The 14,226-nt window shown below is 45.0% G+C and overlaps 1 protein-coding gene across 7 annotated transcripts in view; it reads right to left on the bottom strand.

Annotated features, from left to right (window-relative positions):
- Positions 1–10,280, bottom strand: part of GRIN2B (glutamate ionotropic receptor NMDA type subunit 2B) — a 470,874-nt gene extending 460,594 nt beyond the window's left edge. For 2 of the 7 annotated variants that reach the window (XM_021092317.1, XM_021092314.1), the window contains exons 1-2: positions 7,284–7,665; positions 5,862–6,301 (exon numbers count right to left, since the gene is read on the bottom strand). The gene's annotated coding sequence lies outside the window, so the exon portion shown is untranslated. Of the gene's footprint in view, positions 1–5,861; positions 6,302–6,962; positions 7,117–7,168; positions 7,250–7,283; positions 7,666–7,836; positions 7,952–10,065 lie in introns of those variants that run through there. The other 5 variants (XM_021092316.1, XM_021092315.1, XM_021092318.1 and 2 more) reach the window with 5 other exon arrangements.

Genomic DNA, 14,226 nt, shown 5'->3' with positions numbered 1-14,226 from the left:
TCCTATCACCTCTACACCTGGGCGTCCCCATGAAGAACACTTCTGAAACAAGAGGCCATCTCAAAAGGCTACCAAAATGTGTTGTGAAGGCCCTGGGAGTAACTGAGCCCCTCTTATGCCATCACTCCCCTTGGCCATTAAAGAAAGCAGCCAGTGTCTGAGCAACATGGCAACTTTGCCTCCCTACTTGAGAAACACAAGGGGCCAGGCTGGGCCTTCATTCCCAGGAGCTCAGCCTGGGCCATGATCCAGCTTTCTCCTTGGCTACCAACCAACTAACAGCTGTCCCTTTCTTTATAATGGCCGTGGACAAAGTGAGTTGCAATCCAGTGGTCTACAATGAAAATCTGTACCATTTGCTCATTCCAGTGACAAGCCTAATAAACAGGGCTGGGATTCATGAACTGTAGACCCATGAAAGCTGAAATGACAGCCTCTTCCCTCATCTTTTAAGAAGACCCTGACTTTTATCCTCTGGCCTCATCGTTTGCAATCTGAAACTCATCATCAATGAACCAGCACATTCTTATGCTGCTCTTCTCCCCAAGTTAGGGGATGCCAGTGAGATAGGAGGCTGGCCCCTCCACGCCACTTGCCTCGCCATCTGCTTTCCATCCTCCCGAGCATTCTCTCCTTCTATAAAACTTCTAATTATTTTTAAAGACGTAGTTTAAATGTTAACCCCTCCATGAAGCCCACCTCCTTCTCTCAGGCTGCTCTCCTTCACAGCTCTTACCTAAGACTGTGGTGGACTCCTTACATGGCTCCACCATTATATCATGAGCTACTGGATGGGATAGACCAGAGCTAATTCTTTTTCACAGCACACTACTTGACAAATATTGGTGCTTAACAAATGTTTGTTGAATAATTGAGGAGAGCAAAACTCATAAAAATAAATAAAGTAAAAAGAAGAGATAGTGTGAAAGAAAAGAGGCCAAGAGACACTAATAAATAAATCCAGACTCAGGAGTACATAAAAAAGAGGCAGGAGAATCAATTAGGGAAAGGACCAGAATAAGAAGGCATAGAAAATGGAAGAGAAGGAGGCAAAAAATGTACAAGAGTGGAAGAATGAAGAGGGGACCTGGGCGAACTGAAATACAAAGCTTCCATTCTGAATTTTCTTTTCTATTTTTAAGAACAAGGCAGAAATGCTGGAGGTCCCCAAAGGAGAAATACATGGGGAACTGCCAGTGTTAACCATGATAGAGAATTAGGTTCAGGAATGACGCAGACCCATGATGTGTGGTCTGGTAACTTTGGCTTCACCTGGGAGATGGTTAAAAAGACAGAATCTTGAGTACCACCACAGACCTACCGACTCAGAATGTACCATTTAACAAGATGCTCAGGAGATTCCTATTTACAATAAAGTTTGAGAATCACTGATGTGGATATATGAAGTCCACACATAACCTCCGCATCTCACCCTATTCAACTGTGCTGCACAAAGCCTCGTCACTGAGCAGTCACCCCACCTTAACCAAATCACATCAGCTTCATTTGTTAAATGAGAAGCTCAGAGGAGATGCTTTCTAAAGTGTCATGGAGCTCTGATATTCTTGGTCTCATCTAACATCATAATGTCAAACCAGGCTTATACCCATCACCAACAACAAATAGCATCATTTACTAAAACTACACTTCTTCTCTCCATTCATTCATTTGATGTTTTCCCAGTCTCTATCATGTGCCAGTCACTGTGTCAAGTATAAATGATTCAAGATGAATAAACACTCCCTCTCTGCCCTCAAGGGGCTCACGAACTTCTTATGGAAACAAGGCACATACACAGAACCAGGATGAAGTGTACTAATAATCATGAACAAGCAGAGCAATCCCCCTGCCTGGGACAGTCATAGAGGACTTCAGTGACCGGTCACATAATGCGCTAGGTCCCTTCCCTGCCAACCTAAGCTGAAAGCACTGGAAAGTGAAAAGAAAAAAATAAGGCGGTTAGAGAACATGCAGGAACCAACCACAAGGTCTAAACACACCTCTCTGGGTTCGCAAAACCCCAAGAGTTCATTCACACTATGGATCTTATGTGACGGCTGCAGACAGACCATTAACAGCCACAGGTGCGTGTTAGAAACCCAACTCCTCTGAGCCGTGCCTGCTCTCACACCCTGACCACATTCTGTTCTCTCTTCTGCATCCTTCTGAAATATCAATTCAGAATGTATCTTTTAACAAGATGCCCAGTAGACCACTAATCTACTCCCCCTGGAGACTTCTTCTTGTGGTTGCAAAGAGGAGATGCGCTTTCATAAATATGAACGATTCATTAGACCGGTAACTCTTTGGATCCATATTTATTTACAGAGAGAGACGATATTAGGATCCAACTGTATGCACAGTAACAGAGACTGAAAATGTAGTTTACAGACAGGAAGAAATTTCTAGAATTCTTACGGAGGGTACAGAATGGCACTGAGGAAAAGGAGCTTAGCCACTCCTGACCCCAAGTTACACGAGATGATTGCTTCATCAGCCCTAGTCTCCATTGTTATGGAGAGAAGGCTGTCATTCAGAATAATAGTTTCCCAACCTTTCAAATGATGAGTTCCACCTGGTTCTTATAGGCTGATTTTTTGCTCTGGTTTCTTCACACATAACCTGTCCTTTCTCCTGCCTCCTTCCCTATTTAAAAGTCTACAAACATTAACTAAATTTTTGCTTTAGCCTGTCAGACGAGTGGACGTGTCACCTTTATTTTCTTATTCTTGAACAGGAAAACAAAAGCATGCATCCTGGGTTCCTCACATCCATGGAGGAGATGGGAGAATGTTTTTTACCAGATAACGATGATGTGGCCAAGGGTGGATCAGCTCATTCCTGTTTCTCCCCATCAGGCACCACTCATCCCACCAACCAATTTTCGTCCACATCTCCTTCCCAACCCTGTGGGTGCCCACTGCCCCTCCCCACACAAGGCCGGGTGCATGGACATGAAGGTCAAGGGAGCCGGCCATTCAAGGTTCTGAAGTCATCATTCTGGAGGTGAAGCAGGAATATAAAATCAAGGTACCTGCTGTTCACCCCTTCGCCAGAGGAAGTCTCTCTTCTCACTCAGCCTAAAAGAAAGGCACTGGGTGTGCAAAGTAGGGACTAGAGGAATTTTTTTCTTTCTCCTCTTTCTCTCTCGTTTTGCCTCCTTCCTTATTCTCTTTGCCTATATCTACCCCCCGATAAATTATACATATCCAGTGGCAAAACAAGACTCTTCAGATAGACAGGCTTCCCAGAGACGGAGCCAATGGAGAGAAGAAACTAGACACGGTGGGGCTCAACCTGCTCCTCTCCTTGCATTCGGCATCCATCTCTAAGCTGCCATATCGCCCTGTGTTCAAAGATCCGTCATGCTTTGCTACACCTGAAACACAGGCAGAGAAGATACCATGTTGTTCTGCTTCCCTTGAAATCACCAACCTAATATCCTCAACCGTGCTTGCCTAGGAAGTCTTTATTTCCTATTCATTTTTTTTTTCTTAATTGCACATCATGGAGGCGCCTCAACTGGAATTAAACGTGCTGTTCCTCCCACCAGCAGCCACATTTCTTCCCCATGTAGCCCACACCGTATGGGGGTGGCTGGGGCGGGGGCGGGAGGGAGAAGACAAAATAGAACCCAGGCAGCTCTATGTGCTGTGAGGGGAAAAGAGGGAAGAGGACCATGGCCCCAAGGCAGCCCAGAGCATCACTGAGTCACAGCCTCTCAGCATCTGCTCACGGGGACAGGTGGGGACACCTGCCTCCTCCCAGAGTCTCCAAACTGGCTGTGGATGTGGAAAGGCGAAGACACCTGCGGCGACTCCTCCTGGTACCCCAACAAGCCCTTCCCAGGCAGATGCCATTCTTTTCTCTGTGGCTTTCCCACCTCCTAGACCTCCTCTTCCTCCCCTTTCAATGTCTTATCCTTTGCCCGGTCTTAGAGCCAACTGATGATGGCCTGGAACCTGGCTTAACCCCAGTAGCATTCAAGGTGAACAGGGCTGAGATTCTGTCCACAGGCCTTCTGGCAACCTCCTCACCAATCAACACCATGAAGGAGCTACCTGGTGGAGAGCACTGTTGTACCACCAGGGACGCAGAAGGGGCAGCACCCTTGAAGACCCACCTTGCCTGGCTCATCTTCCCCATGGAATCTTCACACATGGAGATTATTTTTTTCACCCATGCCTCTGTTCTATTTTGAAGTAAATTCAGAGCTCATCCTCCCACTTGAAGGAGTAGAAGCAGATGGGGAACCAGCTCAGGTGTCTCAGGTAAGCACACCCTGGACAACTTCAGCTATTTGTAGATGTGGTAAGATCAGGGCTCCAAGTGGGATCCCACCCGGTCACTTCTGATGACACCATGGTTCCAGATCAGTGTTGAGGCAATCAACACTCCAAAGAATGAAAGCTGGGGGAGGGGAGTCATGGAATGGATTCTATCCATCCTTTCTGGACAATGAAGAACTATCTTCTACTGTGAGGCGGAGTGACAAGGACCTTCCCTTACTTCCCCCTTGTCCTTTTAGGATTTTGGATGGTTTCAAAGTCTTATTAAAAAGGCTGGGAAAAAGGTATGGGGGAAGAATACTTTCAGGAAGATGACTGGTGCTAGTGATTCTGCTCCATTATTTTGAAAATCTTTATCTCAACCTGATTCCTGCACTTGGGTGCCTTCAGAGTTTGGGGACATATGGTCAGTGGACCAAGAAGAGGAGTAGCCAGCTTACCACCCTGGCCCTCCTGCCCATGGGCAATCTGATTTCCTAGGAGATGTCTTGGATTGTACGAGTGACTAGGTGAAGAGCCATCAGCTAAGTCTTTTCCATTTCTCTTGCTATTTCTCTTTTCAAGTACATGAAAATACCGCCAAGCCACATTTCACATGTTGTAGAAATGGATGAGAGGGAGAAAAATGTAAGTATTAATTCTATTTGGAGGGTCCAAGGCTAACACACGCAAACGGCACATCTCTTTGTTTAACACAAAGACTCACGTGTCGAATTCTGCACCCCTGCTACACGCACAGCATTTTAGAACTCTGCAAGATAGCCATTTTGCAAGAGTGTGGAAGTAACAGTTTGCTTGGAGGATGTGTGGGTATAAATAGATGTGTAGACAGAAGGAGAAATTTATAGCTCAAATATAATAGCACACCAAAAAATACAAATTAAAAAGCAGAATACTGACAGGACTCCTTTTTTCCAAGCTTAAGATTTAAGTCCCCTTAACCTGAAACATCCTCCAATTCCAGGTGTTCTTAGACCAGCCTGATTTCCCACCTAGACCTGTCCCTCTGCAGTAGGCCTCCCGGGATCTCTGGGCCCAGGTCAGCCCTTTAGACAGCAAGTGGACTTTGGGGCAACAACCACAGTAATCTCATTCATTATTTCATTTTCTAAAGGGCATAAAAAGGATGCCTAGGAAGGTAGAAACAGGAACCACAGAGGCATGTAAGTGGCAAGGGGGAAAAGCCAGCCTGAATAAAAGAAAAAGATTTCCAGATTCCCATGAAAATCACAGCTTTAGCTTGGGGTGGATAAATTGCTATTTAACTCGAAAATCACACAGGTCTCCCAGCCGTGTCTGCATACATATAACCCCTTCTGCCATCCAGCATCTTCTGCCCCCACATACATCCACCCCCACTGCCTCCCAAAATCCCAAAACCTGTTTGATGAGGAAGGAAAAGAAATAACATGGGAGATTTCCTCTTTGTAACAAGCTTTTTCCCAAGACAACATTATTTGAATATCTTGTAACCTTTTCTTCCCCCCAAATCCACTTGAGGGACTTGAAGAGAGAGATAAACAAGGAATCCCTACCCCAGGTGAGAAGAAAATGAAATAGAATTTGCCCTACCTTGGTTTGTAGAAGCCAAACCTCTAGACGGACAGATTAAGGGAGTAAGCATGTTGGGAATGTCCAGTCGCCTCTTCTTGCTTGCATATCCACATAAGAAAGACGAAGGATAAATAAAAGGAAGATAATTTCAAATCCAATTTAGCATGAATTTTGTTTTAATCTTGTGTCTTGAAGAGATGCAAATTCAAAGAAAAAAAAAGATGGAATTCAAAGGTAATTCAGGGTATGGAGAGCAGCTCACAATGCAGAATCCAGAGTGATTATTCCGTTTGCATGTGAGGGTAGTGGCTGGACTATTTTTTTTTTTTTTTTAATGATTCTTCTGGCAATTACGGTTTTTGATTTTTGGAGCTTTAGTGGAGGAGGCTCTGTGTAGAGAAGCTGGGGGCCGGCTCGGTCCCTCGGTGGAGCATGGTCATTCCCAAAGCGTCCCCTTCCTAAGGGGGAAAAAGAGGCGGTCAGGGTTTGATTCGAGTGTCCCCCAGAGGGTGAGAAAAATGCATTCCAAAAAAGAGATAATTCGTTTTAAGGAAAGGGGGGAGGAAACCCTGCATTTCCCACAGAGTGCACACGAGAGGAATTGAAAACAGCTGGCACCGGTCTATAAATAATTCAGAAAAGGTCTGGCTATACCATTCCTGGGACAGGCATGGATGCGAGGTGGGAAAGCCAACCTGAATGGAAGAGGAGAGAGGGAGGGAGGGAGCGAAGGAGGGAAGTGGGAAGCAGGGAGGAAGGGAGGGAAAAGCGGCTCCATGTAGCAACACACACTCACACACACGCAAAAACACAATCCCCACTTAACTCGCCAGCAAGTGCGGCCCCCAGCCCCATCTGCAGTGCTGCTGACATGTCTGTCTTGCTCTCCCCATCGCCTCCAGCAGCAGCGCCTCCTCCCACCCCCGGCTCGCGCTGAATGGGTTCTGATTGTGCACCGCGTGCACACTGGGCATTCCTTGGAAGAGGCACACTGACACGCGCGCACACACACACACACACACGCCCCCGGCGCGCACGCGCCCCCGCGCGCGCACTCACACTCACCCCCGCGCACACTCACGCCGCCGCCGCGCTGATGTGCAGCGCACGGGGCTTCACCTGCAACGTGTCGATTGGACGGATGGTCGCGGCGCGTGGCTTCGGCCCGGGGCACCGATGCCCAGCCTCTCTGCTCGGTAAGGGGACTAACCCCCCCCTCAAAAAAATGACCAGAGAGAGCTCTACCCCTTCACCCTGAAAAATCTTTTTTAAAAGCTATGCCCAAATGAGCAAATGCCGGTTTCTGCCAGATTTAAGAGCTTTACCTAACACCAGCTTGGTTAACGGCTCCACAGCTTCGACCTTTTATCTTCCCGACACCTCCAAGCCCCAAATTGAGACCGGATACTCCAAAGCGAATATATACGAATATATACGTACCGGCTTGGAGCGCCCTGGCGACCGCAGGGTCTCCGGAGAGGGGTAGTCAGTGGCCGGGGATTGAGGGTTTTCCTTTCCTGCAAAGCAGGATTAATAATTCTCCTCGGAGGGTTTTGAAGTTCACGAGTCTTCTTTGCAAAGCAAAGGAAAATGCATTCGGACGCCAGCACTTCGAGATTGTGGTGCTCAAAAATCACCCAGACGAGCACTTTCGATAGAGCTAAGCCCCGAGATTTCCTAGAGGTGAAGAAGCCGAAGGAAGTGGTTTTTCAAAGGGGGTGGGGGACCTGCCTTTCTCAAAAAAAAAGGTGGGGGGTGGAGAAGCAGGAGCCCAGATTCCAGTTGGTGATGATGGGAGCCGGGGGAGGGGAAGCGGGCGGGGGCAGGCTGTGCAAGTCAACCGCGCGGCAGCGGGAGAGGAAGAGGAGGGGAGAGTAAGAAAAAGGGGGATTAATCACCGGGGACCAGGGCAGGGCGGAGATCACAGGTTGCCTGGTCTGGATTTGGGTCTCACACTCAAAAACGTGCCACACACACACACACACACACCTACCTCTCACACTGCTCTGGTGGGAGGAGAAACCCACGAAGCTAGGGAAGATGCTCCCGCTCCCAGGGTGTGTGCGCGCGTGTGTCCTCTTTCTCCACACCCCCCACCCCACCCCACCCCCAAACCCCTTCACCCCCTCACTCCTATTGCTAAGACTCTGGTGGAGGGAGCTTCCCACGTCATGTGCTGGGGGGAGTGGGGTAGGAAAGGGGGAAAAGATTTAACCCGAGTCCGCGGCGCCTCCTGCTGGCTGCAATGAGGAACAGCCGCTAGGAAGGGCGGCCAAGGGGTGGGGGAGGAAGACAGTGCCCCTGGTGGGCATCCGTGCTCCGCTGCCGAAAGCATCTCCCAGGCAGAGCCGCTTTTTAAAATTTAAGACCCATGCTTGATTTTCCGCAAATCAGCCTTTGCTTCCTAAGTGCCTGCCGCCGTGTGCTGCACGCAGTTTAAAGCCGAGTTCTTGCCTTCAAGGAGCTTAAGATCTATTCTGAGCACTTGAGGCTGATGCGTAAAGCAATGGGAAACAAAGCAGAGCAAATGTAATTAAAGGCTAAATTGTATAGTACATTTTATATGTGTGTTTTGCTGACTGCTAGTGAAGGTCTGAGGAATTTGGAATTTTTTATTAAAGTAGATCCTATTATTTAAAGACCTCGAGAGAAGATGATGAGACAGATGAATAATCCCTAAATAAAACTAGATTTCATGGCATTTACAAACCCACCCTCCGGTAAAAAGCAAACATCCATTCATTTCTCTCCCTCTTAAGCTGCTTTCTATTTTAACAGTACTTATCACCACCTGTAGTATTGTTTATTTTTAATATCAATATCATTTGTATCCATCATTTTTATTCTGATCCATTGTCTCTTCAAAGATACAGAATATTACAGTGGTGAAGAATTTTCGTATTGGTTATATCATAAGCTTCTCACCCACATTCCTGAGAAGCAGCCACGGAGACACAGTGAACAGTCCTGTGTGACACGGTTACACCTAGTAGCTCAGCCCTTTGATCTATAGAGAATTTGGTCCTATAGACCAGACAGCACCCATAATACATCTGAATTAATTCTTTCATGTTCCCTAATTTTCGTTAGGCCTAATCTTTGAATGTAAGATTTTTAAGACACACAAACACAAAAGCATTACATGAAAACACAAATAGAGTGTGTTCACATGTGAATTATTCTTTCTCAGTATTGTTAGTACTATTTTTCTAAGGCAGGGTAGGGCTGATCTTCCACCTCTTTGGAGAGCTGCAGAACCACCCCCACATTTCTGTGCCCCTTGATTCACAACAGCCAACCCAAGCCCCTCTATGAGTCAATCTCCAAATATTAGAAGGTGGATTCCAGGAGGGGTTAGCATGCAGAGAACAACGTCGACCTTTAATCTACTTTTATTTTAACCTCAGAGCCCACTTTCCCCTACCTCTTCCCAATCCCTTTCACCAGAATTGGACCAATTCTTTTCTGTTTTATTTTCTTCCTTTCCTGGACCCAGCAATTCCATTCCAGCCTCTTTACTTTTGCCAAGTGTCCAGGGAAGAAGAAGCTCTCAGACCCCGTCTCCATAATTAAGCCCACCCTCCCTTTCAGTTTCTAGTGAAGACCTAACTCCACTGAGGATATTTTTCTGTCAACCAAGCCTTAATTGACTTCTGTAACAATTTCAAGGATTTTTGCCTAAGGTATGGCACTTTACCACCATCTCCCTGCCTCCTGGCCCCCCTGCTATTAGAAACACGTAGAGGAATTGGCATGAGTTATCAAATGGCTCGGTGATGCCAGTGGCATGTCGGATCCAGGCACCAGAGATAATACACACAACAAATTGGACATTTGGTCCTGCATTACAAAGAACTGGCCCAAAAGGAGAATAATATGTCCGTAAGCTATTTATCTTGAACCATATGAAACTACTAGTATTTAACCATATGAAATAACCATTATTGGCCTATAATAAAAAGGCAATTTCATAAGGTTAAACTTATAATTATATTCTTATGTATATCTCATCTTCTCAATTAGTTGTTTAACTACTTAGGGAGACAGACCAGCACATAGGTGCATATTCCCAACACCTGGCTGTTGGTTAGCAAACTCAGGAGTCCCCCTGGTGCAATTCAAAATGGCCCTTGTACCTGAAGGCCAAGGAGAGACCAAAGAAAGAGGCAGACCACTCCAAATTGGTAGGTGGCAGTTTTAAGGAGCAGGTGAACTTACATACCTTGCTTGTCCTGGACAGCTGCAAGATGAGTCCATCTCCACACCTGTCCCCCAGAATCTTAAGAGTTTACATGAAGTCCCTAAGGGGGTTCTCTCACATGTACTGTCCAGATGGTGTCAATAACACATTATCTCTCAAGGCTGCATCCTTGCAGTGGCTCCTAGGGCGAGAACAATGGGTAAAATGTACATTCCAAGGACAAGGGAGGGTGTAAGGAGTCTCCATATTGCCCAGGTCCAGCTCATGGGTCAACTGGCGGTCACATCCTTTTAAAGATCTCCTTCAACAGGAATTCCTGTCGTGGCTCAGTGGTTAACGAATCCGACTAGAAACCATGAGGTTGAGGGTTCGATCCCTGCCCTTGCTCAGTGGGTTAAGGATCTGGCGTTGCCGTGAGCTGTGGTGTAGTTTGCAGACACAGCTCGGATCCCGAGTTGCTGTGGCTCTGGCTTAGGCCGGCGGCGACAGCTCCGATTAGACCCCTAGCCTGGGAATCTCCATATGCCGCAGAAACGGCCCTAGAAAAGGCAAAAAGACAAAAAAAAAAAAAAAAAAAAATCTCCTTCAACAGTGGCCCAATTCCAGGATTTCCCATTGGGGCACAGCAGTAACGAACCCAACTAGTAGCCATGAAGATGCAAGTTCTATCCCTGGCCTTGCACAATGGGTTAAGGATCCAGCATTGCCATGAGCTGTGGTGTAGGTTGCAGATGCAGCTCGGATCTGACGTTGCTTTGGCTGTGGTGTAGGCTGGCAGCTATAGCTCTGATTCGGCCCCTAGCCTAGGAACTTCCATATGCTGCAGGTGCAGCCCTAAAAAGCAAAAAAGAAAGAAAAAAGGAAAACAGTGGTGCAATTCCGGAAGTGTGGTGGGGTCTCCATAAATATTAAGGATTTTTTTTTTTTTTTTGTGGCTGTTGGAATCCACCTCCCAAGCAGTCTTGCTGACTCTGAAAGAGCTAATTCTAGGGACCAAGTAGCTTTTGAATGACAGGTGGTATCTCTTCTCCATGGTGTTCATTGCTCATTGCCCATTTAATGAGGGTAAGCCTCTCTCCTTATTTACCAGACTCCCTACCCCTCAGGTGTACGTCTAATGAACAACATTTGCCTCCAAGGACCATAAACCTTTCGATAAAGCTGTATTTGAAGATCACCCAGATTTATGAAATTTGAAACACACCATGTCTCAGTGTTGCAAATATGCATTTCCTAACTCCTAGTCAGACAGCACAGAAAGCAGTAGTCTAACACTACAAGATGTTGGATTATAGTTCACAGCATTGTTTACTGAGGTAAAAGCTCTTGCCGGAGGCTGCTAATGACACTGGTGGAGGTATTCTGCCAGCTCACTTGACCCAAAGAGAGGATCCCAGGAGATGCAAACACTCTTGTCTGTGGCCCAATAAGCAGATACAAAGCCTGTGCTTTAAGTACAGAGAAAAATAGAAGTATATTTATCTCACAACCTGTTCAACCTCCTCAAACACTGAAACCAAAGGGTAGAGCCTGAAGCTTACAATCTGGGGTCCTTCTTCATGGAAAAGAGCAGAAAATCTGATGTGAAAATAAATACTTATGTAAGTGAGAAATCACAACTATTGCAGAATTCTGGTACTTGTAAATGCCATGAAATTTTTAAAATTAAATAACAATTTTTATTAGTTGCTACTTGACTCTTCTGTAATGCTTGCTTTCCTACATTTTTTGACTTCGTACTCTTTGAGCACGTTTTTACAATATGATTTATAATATCATTTTCTATAGAAATAATAGAATCCAGTCTGTTTGGGTTTTTTGTTTGTTTGTTTTGTCTTTTTGCCTTTTCTAGGGCCACTCCCACAGCATATGAAGATTCCCAGGCTAGGGGTCTAGTCAGAGCTGTAGCCACCGGCCTACACCAGAGCCACAGCAACACAGGATCCGAGCTGCGCCTGCGACCTACACCACAGCTCACGGCAACGCCGGATTCTTAACCCACTGAGCAAGGCCAGGGATCAAACCCGCAACCTCATAGTTCCTAGTCGGAATTGTTAACCACTGTGCCCCGACGGGAACTCCAGTCTGTTCTTTATTATGGTTGTTCAAAAATTGTTTTTTACTGTTGATCATTTGGAAAAATTTCTTACTTATTGGTAGAAGTACAGTATACATTTTTTAGAACTGCTGTCAAGTTAGGGAAAACCCTTATCAAATTTCTTTTATATATAAATTGTATGGTTTCAAGTTTTCTCGTACACTGACTAACCTTAAATATGCCTTGAACTGTGACACTCATCAACTAGTTTGCCATATATTATAAAGTTTTACATCATCTTCATCAACGTCAGTATTTTTTCTCAAGCTTACCAGAAATTTAAATCTTTTCCCAATGTCTACATATGATTCATTCTCTTCATTGACTGAAGTATTGAAAAATACAAAAGCCTATTCATTACTTCTATTCAAAATTTCTCTTTTCTTCTTAAAGAATTACAGTGTTGGTATAATTTGAAAAAAAATGTAATTCACTTCTCAATGTCAGATTGATTTCTACTGATGTCAGGGCTAATCTTTATCCTTTTTGTTCCATAGTCCATTAATTATTATCTAAATTACCTCTTGATTCTTTAATAAATAAATGTAGATAATAAAAGAAGGAACTCTTCGAATATGTCCCAAAGTCTGTAATTTCTCATTTGTTTTATTAAAATGTCCCCAAATGTCTTTTCAAATTGCAGCTTAAATGGGTGCAGTCAAGTTTTATCAACTCTTTGAATAAACTTTTTTACATCTCTTTGTTTGGGTTTCCCTTTCCAGCCTATGAAAAATTTTGGAGCCTTTATATTGATGTATACATGTTACAGCACTTGAGCAGCTTTCTAATGGGAAACATTACACTGATTCTTTAAATAAAATTCTAAGTTGTCACATGCTCTATTTGGAAGAAAATCTAAAAGCTGTTACAAAATACAGAAGGGGTCAATGACCTCAGGTGAGGTGGGGGAAGCTTTCTTTCCAACTAGAACAAGAGGATGACCCACAGAGCACAGGTTCTGTGACACTCTGATGTCACGATGCTGGGTGAGTAGGTGCAAGGTGCAGGTGGAGTTTTCCTGGAAGCTTTTCCTTGGAACATCTGGCAATAACTTCTCAAGAAACTGATTGCAAGCCACATAAATATATCTCACTAAATGTAAATTAAATTATTCCCAACTCCACTTCCTCTTAGCTCCATCTCAAAAATGCCTACCAACAGTACCCAGAGTGAGGGGAAATCAGACAGGGAAAACGGGAGTGGAAAGAGACAGCCATCTTAAATGACTTGCAATTAAAATATGCTACTTTTGTAAATTCTACTGAAACACTTGGACACATTATTAAGGCCTCTCCCACAGCCTTCAAAAGGGCCCCAGGTAAGTGGCTGGGTCTGAAGCTGCATTAGCTTCAAAGTCGGTCTGGCTCTGCTTGTTACTTAATAGAAAACAGGCTTCCTGAGTTCTAGAGAAAATATTCGAATGTTTATTATCTCTGAAAAAATAATTCATTAAAGGCTCAGTTGACAGCATGCATACTAATGCCTTCTGCTGAATCCAATCCATCTTCTTTTGCTTGCAATTCCTGGACTGTACAGGAAACATGGGCTGAGCATTCAATTTTAATCACTCTCACAAGCATACTAAGATCCTGACTCTACCATCATCACTCTTTTAAAAGAAGCTCTATTTTGTTCTTATCATAATGATATTAATTATTCAACTTGGGCAGTCTTTTTTCAAAGGGATAAACAACCTTCATCCCCATGCGCGAGACCCGCCTGTCCTCCAACAATGACAAAAGTCTTCATTATCCACTGCAGTTTTTTGAGCCTGTTGTGTACATTGTGAACAATGCACTTCTAGACAATTGCATTGTGTACCCAAGGGAACAGTTCTTCAATACGTCCCCAAATGGGCCCTTTTCTTTTCCAAATGATGCAATGGAGGCAGAAGGGAGGAGAGGAAGAAGGGAGGAATAAATAAGACTTTCAAAGAGAAGGCTGAATCTAGAAAGTGGGGGATGCGGTGTGAGGTGATAGTAAGGGTTCTCTGTTAGAGAGAAAGGGAAGATGATCCGCACAGGGTTATTTCTAGCCTCACTCAACTCCTGAGAGAACACATCCCGAGTGGAAATAACCCGTTA

The sequence above is a fragment of the Sus scrofa genome, chromosome 5, assembly GCF_000003025.6.
Source record: "Sus scrofa isolate TJ Tabasco breed Duroc chromosome 5, Sscrofa11.1, whole genome shotgun sequence".
Taxonomy (NCBI): Eukaryota; Metazoa; Chordata; class Mammalia; order Artiodactyla; family Suidae; genus Sus; species Sus scrofa.
The sequence above is the reverse complement of the archived record's forward strand: the minus strand, read 5'-3'. Positions and strand labels throughout refer to the sequence as shown.